This window comes from Anser anser (assembly GCF_964211835.1).
Source record: "Anser anser genome assembly, chromosome: 2".
Lineage (NCBI taxonomy): Eukaryota > Metazoa > Chordata > Aves > Anseriformes > Anatidae > Anser > Anser anser.
Genome location: NC_139721.1, coordinates 83,571,382 through 83,582,715, shown reverse-complemented (window position 1 = coordinate 83,582,715; position 11,334 = coordinate 83,571,382). Strand labels below are relative to the sequence as shown.

The window sequence follows — 11,334 nt, the reverse complement described above, 5'->3', positions numbered from 1 at the left end:
GTGTGAAAGCGCAAACCTCTTTTCTTAATTTTAATTAGGAAATATTTCCCCTTTTAAAGTGCCCCTGTGAATACTTCATGGCAGATAATCAGAGCTGAATCATTTGTTCTGTGCTTTCTTCAAATGTGTTTCTTTGATTATGAATAAACATACTACATTAGCTCCAAGAGATTCCGTGTGGGTTTGAGGCTGCTATTGCACTGGATTCTTTGTATATGGAGATGAAAATTCCTGAGACACAAATTACTGGAACAGAAGACATGATGGAGAAATAATATACAAGCAAATGAACTGTGTTCTTGCAGACGTTTGGCATGCTGACTGTTTTTATTTTTTTTTTCTATAATAGGTAAAAATAGATGTAAAGTAGAAATTTTATCTTGGAAGAAATAATGATATTTGTTTTATTAAAACTTATATTTCCTGATGGAAAATTAATTGTAATGGCTAACGTGAAGAGTTTAGTTTGCTGTGGCTTATAAGTCGTTGGTATAAAACCGGAACCATAGCAAAGAGGAGACAAGAGCAGCACCAAATGAAGATGAATAAGCCTGACTTTTGATAGTGGGGAGCAGTAACTGGGCATGATAAACATTGTCAGGAAACAAGTAGGAAAGGGAGAAAGGATGTAACAACAGCCCTATATCATATTGCCCAGAAAAGAAGGACAAAAGGCCTTGCATGGTGTGTGTATGGGGCTGCCTCATGCAAAAGCATCTCACTGTGGCTCCGCATTCTGTTGATTAAACTCGTATTTAACAGGAACATTTGGAACCATAAAAACAGCAGTGCATAATCATCAGAAGGCTTCATTTACTTCTGGCATGAAGTTGGTTTTCAGTGGACCTTTCTGTGATAATTGATTTTTAAATTAAGAGGGACTATTTGTTTTCTTTGGATATGTATGGTCACCCAATATAGTAGTACTAACATAATATATAGCGAATTTTGCTTTTATCAAATATTTAAGTATATTTAAGTAGGTTTGCACTCTTTCAGCCAGCTAAGCTTGATGTTTCATGGAAAACAAACATAAAAATGTTACAAATGTGACATGAAATTTACTTTCAGATTTAAACTAATATTCTTAGTAAAAACACATTAATGTCTTCTGTCATCTCTAATTATGACAGCAATACTATAGTATTTGTCTTTCGTACTATATTATTGCAGATTCTTCGTTATGGTCACTGTATGTTAATAGTGACCTTTTATTGGCAATTATAATGGGTATTTTTCCCCTTTATTTCCTTGGCAATACTATTAGAAGGCAACTGTGATTGCATATACTTTCAATTTACCTGACAATTGTTTTGTAAGTCTCCAGATATGCTGCTGCATGAGTGGCTCTTTCTTAAAAAGGCAAAAATAGTAATTTTTGGTTTTGAGTATCTTGTCATACTGCTGTGAATCTGGAGTTTTGGAGAAGTACTTTTTACCAGATAGCTTTGTTGCTTTCTCTAAACCTGCAATGGTGAAAGTCAGTAAGTAAGCTTTCTGCTTTGAAATTGAAATATTTTTCCTTTCTGGTAAGGAAAGGATCTAAGGATCCTAAGCAGGAAAGGATATCTCAGTTCCTTGTCTCCCTTTATTTTATTGATTACAGGCTGCTTGCTCATCTTGTTATGTCAGGTTTAAAACTGAGCTTTAAAAATTCAGTGGTAGCTGTATTTTCCTGAGATGAAATCATGAAGACTTTCATTTATTTCTTTGCTATTAAATTCCTATTCTTTTAAGTTTCCTTAAGAAAATTACCTTTTTCTTCTCCAAATAGTTGTATAGATAATTGATCGTTACATTTATGAAGTAAATTGATAATTGATCGTTACATTTTTGTAATAAAAATTCTGAATATAAAATATAAACAGTGTATTGAGATTCTTAAAATTCATATGAAACAGGAGAGAGAGAGGTGCAAACCAAGAGGTAGCAACTGACATGGAAGAAATTCATATTACTCTAATGGTGTTAGAGATGGGTTTTGAGGATAAAAGTCTAAGTTGGCTTCTTAAATGACACCAGACATAAAATGACTGAAAAGTTTGAAATGGCAGGAATAGTTTATCTTGGCTACAAGGCCAAGGTGTGCTACAAGGCAAGACAAGATCAAGAAAGATACTTCAAATGTATTTCACTCTTGGGTTTTGTAAAATAATTATAATAATAAAATGCAAGTTTAAAATAAGTCCATCATGTCTCACACAGGCAGTGTGGGCTATGGTAAGCAGGTGTAATTATACAATCTTAACTAGCTTCTTATGATAGACAGTTTGCTTGCAACCCTACTAAGAAAAAAAAATGAAGTTGTCAAGCATTTAGTCAAAAGGGCTTGTGATGTTCTTGGGAGGCTTCACAATACAAAAGGGCACAGATTTTACAGAGTGTGCAAGAGGAAGAACTACAGCCACCACATGCCATCTCAGCCGGAGGCAGACTTATGAGCTTCACACGTCTCCTGAACCAACCTCCTAAAGGAAAATGCCACTTTTGATGGTTCAAGTGCAAGTCTTATGTTCACCTGGGTTAGGACATCGGTGGATCAAATCACTTGGTTTCAGAACTGGTAGAATCCTAGGGCGAGTGCTACTTTGCCAGCAGCATCAGGGAAGTTTTTGTTTTCTTTTGTTTTGTATTGTTTTAAACAGCAGGCCCCACTGATAAAAATTGTCAGTGGGAAGACATTTTCACACAATTGGCTTGCCATTCCTATTATCCTCTAGAGGGCTACTGCATGATGTTTATAGATGCACGGGCAGCTTTTGTTAGTCACCAAAATAATGGTGACATTAAGTGGTATCCACTACCCAGACATCCTTTGACATTTACATGTGTCAGAAAGAAAAGAACAGTTGCCTAAAGCAAACAGCTCTCTTCTCGCTCCCTGTGGACAAATAAATAAGGAAAGGGATATGGCTTGCACTGTTCGTAAAGGTCAGCACTACATCTGATTATTGGTGGGAGCGTTCAGTCAAATTCCTCCCTTAGGACACCTGGCTGCTGCCCACAGCTACTCTAGGTACTGGCGGTTTTTATGTCAAGTGTGTCTTTGTCCATGCTGCCGTGACACTACCGAGGAGCCTGGCAGGTCTGGGGGGTTCTTAGTGGTGGTTTCTCAGTTCTCACTACTCAAAAGCAAAAACTATTACACAGTTCGAGCAGGACAAATTAATTGTCTGTTAATCCCGTATAAAGAGCTAATAGTTCTGTGAATCAGCAGTAACCCTTAAATAAACTTAAACTGTAGCCTTTGTTAAAGGACCATGTCATCATGCTAAGGAACTGTAATCACCAGTGCAAGAAATATCTGTATCTCTGTAGTGGAAACAGCAGCTGCTGCTATTGATTAAAAATTACATAACTAAAGATATGCCTCTGTCAATGTGAAGCTTCTTAGGATTTAAGAAACAGAATCACTCCAGGTTTTGAAGCTCTGGAGTGAAGAGTTAACTTTACAAAATAATTGTAGCTAAAAATATCCCTGCCAGACCCACCTGATAGAGCACTCGTATAATCACTGCCGTGCTCAGACTGTACTCCATCCAAGCTGCTGTCATCTATCTCCTTATCCTAGCTGGGCTCTCTGGAGGGGGTGGAAGTGACAGCAGCAGCCCTCACCCCGTGGTAGAGGAGACGTATCCTTGGCCAGCACTGCCTGTGCCCCTGCCTCCACACCAGGCGATGGCACAGGCTGGGGTAAAGTCACTGAGATGCTCAGAGGAAGGAGGCACCTGGATCGGGACCTCTGGGTCTGCGAGGCTCTTGGAGGCTGTGTTCTGCACTGCATTTATAATGCATTCGTTACAGCAGGTTTCTTCATGAGTTTATCATCCTGGAGTCCAGGTTAAATGCTAAGAAAGGACAGATGCTGCAGCCTGTGTTTGACTGACTGAAACGAGACATGCAACGGCTGGCACACCAGGGTTGTCAACATTTTGTCTTGCTTGTGTCCTGCAAAAGACGACTAACTTCAGCTGCTCTGATCAACTCTTTGCCTTTTGCATGTAGTACTTGATAGCAGTCATCAGAGGTCAGAGCCAGACGGGCTGGTGGGTGCCCGCAGGCTGGCAGGGCCTGTTCCCAAATGTGTGTATGTATGTGTGTGTGTTGGGGTTCCCTGGCCAGGTCACCCCACAGGACGAGGGGGAGCACTGACAGCTGAACTCCAGTAAGGGTCCCGGCACTTGCAGTGTTTCTGCCCAAGCCAAGTGCTCCAGGTGATAAAAATCTGGTGATCGATTCTGTCAGAAGTTGCCAGCAGTTCAAGTGATTAAACCTGGGCTTCTGCTGATTGCCAGTCAGTACATAAAGAGTGTCAAGGTAAAAGCTGAGAAGTGTCGCAGCACTATTCCTAGATCAAAAGATGAAAATTTGGGAGGGAAGGTATCAGGTATGCTCCTGCCCTGCTTGGTCTCTGGCAGCAGTTTAAATTCTTGGCTTGTCCTGGGCCTGTGCCCTGCAAGGGGCAGCCATCTGCCCTGGGCCTTCTTCCTCACAGGTCTACCTCAGTTTCAGGCACAAACCTCCCTGCCCTTGGGAACCCGTGATGAGTGAAACTGAATGATGATTTGTGTAAAATGAGTGTCTTCCTTGTGAATAACAAAGCTTCAAATGTTAATATGTAAATATGATATCTTACTCCTTAGGCAGCTTTGGGCCCTTCAAGAGGTGAGCTCCTGTGTGTCTCCCTCCTGCTCCTGCTGTACCAAGGTAACCTTAACCTCACCATATACCCTTGTGTACCAGGAGATTTCTTCAGAAATCATGATGGGAGGAGGGAGAGAGAAAGTGAACTTGGTTGGCTGAAGCAGCTTAGTAGGCTCTTTGGGGCACTAAGCTACAATTGCCCAAATTAACTGATCAGTGGTTGCTACTTAAAAGAATGGGGACAGGGGATAAAAGGTCACGTTATTGAGGACTTGTCGTTTCTAGCTGAAAGACAGATGGGAATCACAGAGGGATTAATCACGTTTTCTGTGAGTGCTGAAATGCACAAATAGAGTAAGTAATCTGTGGAGAAGGACCCAGCAACAGCATTGGGAAGACTGGAGCATTTAGCTTTGAATGACCTCTTAGTAGGCTCTTCATCTGTTGTCAAAAGGGCCATAAACTCTGAGTTTATGAGAGTGCTTCACAGTGGGAAAGGGGAAAAAATTAAAAAAGAGGTCTAAAGACCTGTTAATTCTAAATAGTTGGTTTAGTCGTAGTGAAGCGTGTTTTCTGTCCTTCAGAGTTCCTAGTGGAAATTAATTCAGTCCTATCACAGTGCATGTCCTTTTGGCATGTTAGTCTCTTAATCTCTCTTAGAGCTAGTATTGTTTTATGCCCCAGTCTTAGCTTTTTTCCCCTAACATGGCCACCTGATTTCACCTAAATCAGTTTATTTTTGTGCCAGTATTACTCTACAAGCCTCATAGCTCTTCAGGTGCTGTCATTCTAAAGATGGATGTTAAATAAGCTCTCCGCTCTTACCTTGAAAGAACTGGAAAGTCTTGTAAATTCTACCATCCATTTTGGTGCTGTACGGAAAGATGCAAGAAAGGAAAACTACCCCTCTTTGATAGTTCATTGAAATATACACTGCACTATGGCCAACAGCTGCCATTAGAAGTCGGCAGTCCATGGTTCAGAAGATCTTTTAATAAACTTCTTCAGAAATACTGTGTTTTTGTAGGCTGGATTTGTCAGTATCTAAACTTTTCCAGAACAGATACTCAGCAGAACAATTACAGAGCATTATAATTTAGAAGCAGAAAGGAAGGTCAAGAGCCTGCGTTAGGAAAATAATTCTATAGTTTCTATTTGATAGCCCTTCTGTGATGGGGAGGAAAAAAAAAAAAAAAGAGAGAGAATTGCATTGTTTGCTCATGTCTAAGGATGGGGAATCGTGAAGATAATTTTAGGAAAGAAAAAGCTAATTTATTACTTGGCAACTAGAATTCTCTTTAGTTTCTCTGCAGATTTGTAATATCAATGCTATTGATACTATTTCTATTTCTAAGGTATCTCTTCTTGTCTAGTTCTTAGGCAGGGGACAGCAGGACAAACAGATCTGAAGACAGACAGCCAAATACGCCCCCTTTATACTTCTAAATTTACTATACGCATATACAATAGACTAGTTAAGGGCACGATACTGATGGATAGCTGCAGTCAAAATGCGGGGTTTTAAAAAAAAACCCAGTGGGAGTTTCTGTCTGATTTCCATTTTAAGCTGCCAGAGATGTTAGCTATTTTCTGGTCTTGTTCTTCATCTGTCAAAGCTGCACATACTGTCATAATCTCTTTCTCTACCTCTCTTTCTCTTTTGCTCTTCCACTTCAGCTTTTGGAGATAGCCTAGTTTACATCCTTCACATATGTGGGAGCTGATTAAACCAATGAGCTATACTTTATTCTGGTGCACTTGTATTTATTTTTTTGTAGCAATCTCCATGTTGTTCCTTACCTAAAAGCATCCTCTATATTTTGAAACAAAAATGGAGATGTTTATGCTGTACTTCAGCATAGACCACCTTGTTTTTCTTTAGAAAGTCTTCACTATAATTAGTCACACAGTCTGGACAGCTACGCAGAAAATAGTTAAAATAAGCAGACAACGTTTTTCACTTCAATGTACAATCTTTATGGTTCTATGCAGACTTGGCTATTAAGTCTATATTAGTTTCATGCTACTATGTCAGTTAGTTATTACATTAATCATAGTTAAATAGCTATTAAAACTCTTCAGCTGCTTTCTGATTTTTCTGAGGAGTATCTGTGGTTTTCATTAGATACTTATGGTATATCCAATAAACAGTATTGTGTAAATTCAAGGAAATGTCACTACTAATCAGAACAGTAGCATAACAAGGAGCCATAAGTGAATTACAAGATGTGACATGCTGGAGATTGTCGATAGCTGAAAGAGATAGGGATGAGTCAGGAGTACTAACCAGTTTTGTTCATATAATCCTCTGTCAGACACATGGACTCCCCCTTGCATCCAAAGCAGCAGCATCACTACGGTAGGGAAGTACCAGTCCACAGTGACTGAAGTACACAATTGCTTCAGTAGGCCTGTTAAAGCAGTATTACACGCCTGGAACATCCTGCGCCTTTGAGGTAATAGATAACAGTTTAATAACAGTTCATTACTAAGATAAATTACTTAAATTTTCCCTTCATTTCTGTGTTCCCAGTAGGCTATGTCATCATGGCAGTGGGGCCACATTAGGGTCTCAGTGACAACAGAAAGCTACTACAGAATAACTTTATTTCTACTGAGGAATTGCAGTGCAGGGACTAAATGGCTCAATGAACATGCAAGTGTGAAGAGTCTGTGTGGGACAGTTTCTCACAACAAGGCCACCTTCTGATATGAGAAGGTTTTGCTTGGGAAAACATTTATTTTGAAGTTAAATTACTAAAGGTGTGTGTAAATTAGAATATCGAGTTCATTTTATTAAAAACTTAAAAGGTTACATTCAAGTCTCATTTCTCATGTGGAAAAATATTTCTCAGTAATTCTAATATTTAGTGGTGAGCCTGATTAGTTTATAGCGTTCTTCCATGGCTTTGTAAGGACATGGTCAACTGCCTACAACCTTGTCTATCTGTTTATTGCCAACTACTTTTTCAGGCTGATAACTCTTATTTAGGAATATTTATATGGTGACACCTAGTGGCTTTAAATTAAATGCTTCTTGTTGATAGCCAGTGACCTTGTGTCATGTCCATTTCTGGGAAGCAGAAATTTGAATTCTATGGGATGTCTACTCTCTTAAATGAACAGGCACCTGTTTGATTCATGATGATGTGTGTTTTTTTTTTGTTTGTTATATTAAAGTGTATTGATGTTAGCAAAGCCTGAACTGAGTATAAAAACATTCAGACATCTTTTTCAAAGCCCATATTAGAAAGGATATTTATGTTCTTCAGTATTTATGTTCTTCTTTTTATACTATGTATTCTACTTTTCAGAAGAGTAGACGTAGTAAGATCTGATGACAGGCCATTGACTTATAGGATCTAATATTTTCACATCCAATAATTAATAGGGCGAAAACACAAAGAATTTAGTTTGTTCCTCTCTTTGGGAGACAGTTGTCTTCCACTTCTGGTGAAAGTAAATGTTTCATTTGATTCAAGGAGTAGGCAAGTGTATTGCGTTTAAATAGATTCCTAGAAAAAACATTCACTTGAGCCTATTGAAATTTAGAGGTTGGTGTACATTTCTGAACGTTTTTGAATAACTGAATACTTTTTTTCGGATGTGAACAACATACTAAAAAGGTCTCGGGTATACAAGCTATCTCAATTATAATGAAGGCTTGCTATAGGTAATAAAATGAGGGGGGAAAAAAGAGAAGTAAAAGAATGTTATGAATATTTACACGCAAGCTTACCCAGAAAAGTAGTAGGTTCAAACAGCTTTTATTGTGGATGGAGACTGTATGCTGGAAGTCTAATTGGTTTATTATGTTAGTGTTGCTGTGGTTTTAAGGGCAAAAATAATTACTAGACAGATAGAAACAGTATAATAAAACACATTTATTAGCTAAGAACTGCATTATCATTGAGAACTGTTTAACATTTACAGTTTTTTTTTTTTTGTATTGTACTACAGGAAGGAGCAAGATAACGATTACAGTGATCGTAACTTTGTATGTTTGTTTTATTTAACTACCCCTTAAAACTATCTTTATTTTTATTTATTTATTTATTTTTTTAGGGCAGTGTAAATATTCCCCGTTTTCTGTTTGAGCCTGAGTTTGAAAGAAGCCCAGCATGAATTCTTCTAAGATAATACTACAGATACAGCATGTGCATTTGGTACCGGCACTTCTGAATACTTGGCCAAGACTAGGTCAATCAGCTGGCCTTCTAAAACTGACTTAACCCTCTACCAGTCTTGCCTTCCAAAACTCGTTTTTTCCCCCAGATACTCACTTTAACACTGGGTAAAGTGATTACAGAGCCTTAGTACATGAGATAGTCTCTGTGTTTGTATTTATTTTTATTTTTTTATTTAAGAAACTCTATTCTCTCAAGTCTAATTGGCTGGAGCTTCTGAGAGAGACAAATCTGTATTTCAAATTAGTAAAATTGCTGTCCTTCATAATTTGTCTCTCATTTCCGTAAATAAATTACACTGATTCTGAACAAACCACTACATATAATCTTCAGTTACCATTTTGCTTCCTTTTGACATTACAGCATGAAAGTAGCAAAATAGCTACTTCTTTGTTTACTCATCAGCCTCATGTATGGTCACAGAGGAAACAGACTTACTACCTATGTTATTCCAGCTGTGAGTTGCTAGAAAGCCGTTTCCACAGAAGATCCAAAAAAGCAGAGCTTGCGTTTGACTCTAGAGGGGAAATTACAAAACAAGTTCCTTTCAAGGTTACATGCTGTTGTTCATCATTATGCTAATGGAGAATCTTTTATATAGAAATAAAAACACTTGAAACGCATAGTGACTGACATTCCTCCATATTTTTTTTTGGACTGAAAATGCAGTATGAGAGTTGTACCTTCTTTTCTTTTTCTTAAGAGTTCTGAAAAAAAAAATCAAACAAACCTTATTTTACAACAAATTCATTGAGGCTTCCTGGATACTTCCTAATGAGAGAAGAAAACAATGTCCCTTAAGAATCTTCTAGATTGTAATTATTTTCAAAAATAGCTGAGAAATCACTCCTGTGAAATAGTAGGCTCAATAGCTTATTGGTGACTTTAAGACTAGTAACAAGCTCTGGATAATATTATTTTTTTTCTCAGGGAAAATTAAGTTTTTTATATGCAGAAATTTCTAAGGAGGATTGTTTATATCACCTGGGTAATTTAAAGTCTCAACGAAAGACTGAAAATCAGCAAACTTTTAGCTCATGGTGCACAGTAATTTACTTTACACAGATGAAGTTTTTTTAACCTGTAATTTTTGATTTTCTGCCTAGAGTGATCATCGTGGTCTTCATGAGAAGAAAACAAACAAAACAGGCCATTTTTCCCTCCACAAGTTTACTGCTCATAGAACATAGTTTTGTTCTGATGAAGGCAAAATCTGTGATACTGATCCAAGCTTTAGTTAATCCTTTTTGCTTCAGAGGCACTACCTTTCATAAGGCTGCCATTTCTCCCTTTCAGACTTACCCAGTTTCCTCCTTTTTTTCCCCTCTTTTTTTTTTTTTTCTTAGTATCCTTGTTTTCTAACTACAGCTTCTGAATACTTACAGAAGATTTTATATGGCAGCTATTATCTCCACCTTGCCGTAACTTAGCATAAGACTTGGACACCTCATTAAAATGGATGTATATTTTCAACATAGAACAGTGTTTTTTTTTCCTTTGATATTCCTGATGCACTTTGCACCCGTGTTAGCACTGTGCAAACCTTTCTCCTTTTCTGATAAAGGAGAATCAATCAATTCTTCTATCAGCTGGTGACCTTACACTTGGTGTCTTTCCTCATTGTTTCACTATCCAGTTTTGGCCAAAAGTCCATCCTTAGGAGCTATCCTTTCCATTTTGCCTCAAAGAATGTTATATGCTGCAAAGAATGTTATATGAGTAAATTGGTAAAATTATGTATAATGTCATGAATCTGATTTTTAGTTTTGGAGTTAGGGGTTCTAAGGTAAAAAAGAGTTAGATTCGACAGTTTCCAAGTGATTTTTCACCATCTTTTGAGTCTGAACCTTTATATTATGTGTCTGGTTAAGTACTTGGCTGGAATGGGACACAGATGGGCTGTCTTTGAGATCTGAATTTTACCTTTATTTTGCTTTTCTGAATCATGTTTTCAGGTAGATTCTAAAATGCCTCAGTGTGATCAACTTAAGCCAGTACCAATGCCTCTTCCGTCAACAGATTCTTCAAATGACTGTAAGTTACTTAACAACCTTCTTTCCAGACTCTTGTTTTCTTGTTGGAATTCAGTTTTGCTAGATCTTTCCCTCTTCAATGTATGGATAAGCGTGTATGTGTGTCCGTATAGAACTCTATTAGATAAATAGCCTCCCTTGTTCTATACTGCCAGCTTTGCAGGCAGGGCTACCATTACCCAGCCAAAATAAATTGTTTCCTTGGCAACAGGAGCCATGTAAAATCTCACAAAACACTTCGTTTGTTTTCTACTCTGATTTCATTCTGCTAAAAGCTGGAAAACTGGTTATCTGCTTCAATGTCTGACTTAAAATAGGTGAATTATGGTGAAGGCATATAGTTGTATCTCAAGACCCATGGTAGACAAAAAACCTGACAAGCACTCAAAAGTGTTTGACCCTTTTCTAGTTATTGGGATTAGCATTTTACCAACAGAGTATATATTTTCATCACACCTCTCATGGAAATC

The 11,334-nt window shown here is 37.8% G+C and overlaps 1 protein-coding gene across 2 annotated transcripts in view; it reads left to right on the top strand.

Annotated features, from left to right (window-relative positions):
- The window catches only part of LOC310895032 (uncharacterized protein), a 287,235-nt gene that overhangs the window by 14,656 nt on the left and 261,245 nt on the right, over positions 1-11,334 (top strand). For both annotated transcript variants that reach the window (XM_083825796.1, XM_083825797.1), the window contains exon 2: positions 10,787-10,865. The gene's annotated coding sequence lies outside the window, so the exon portion shown is untranslated. The remainder of the gene's footprint in view (positions 1-10,786; positions 10,866-11,334) is intronic.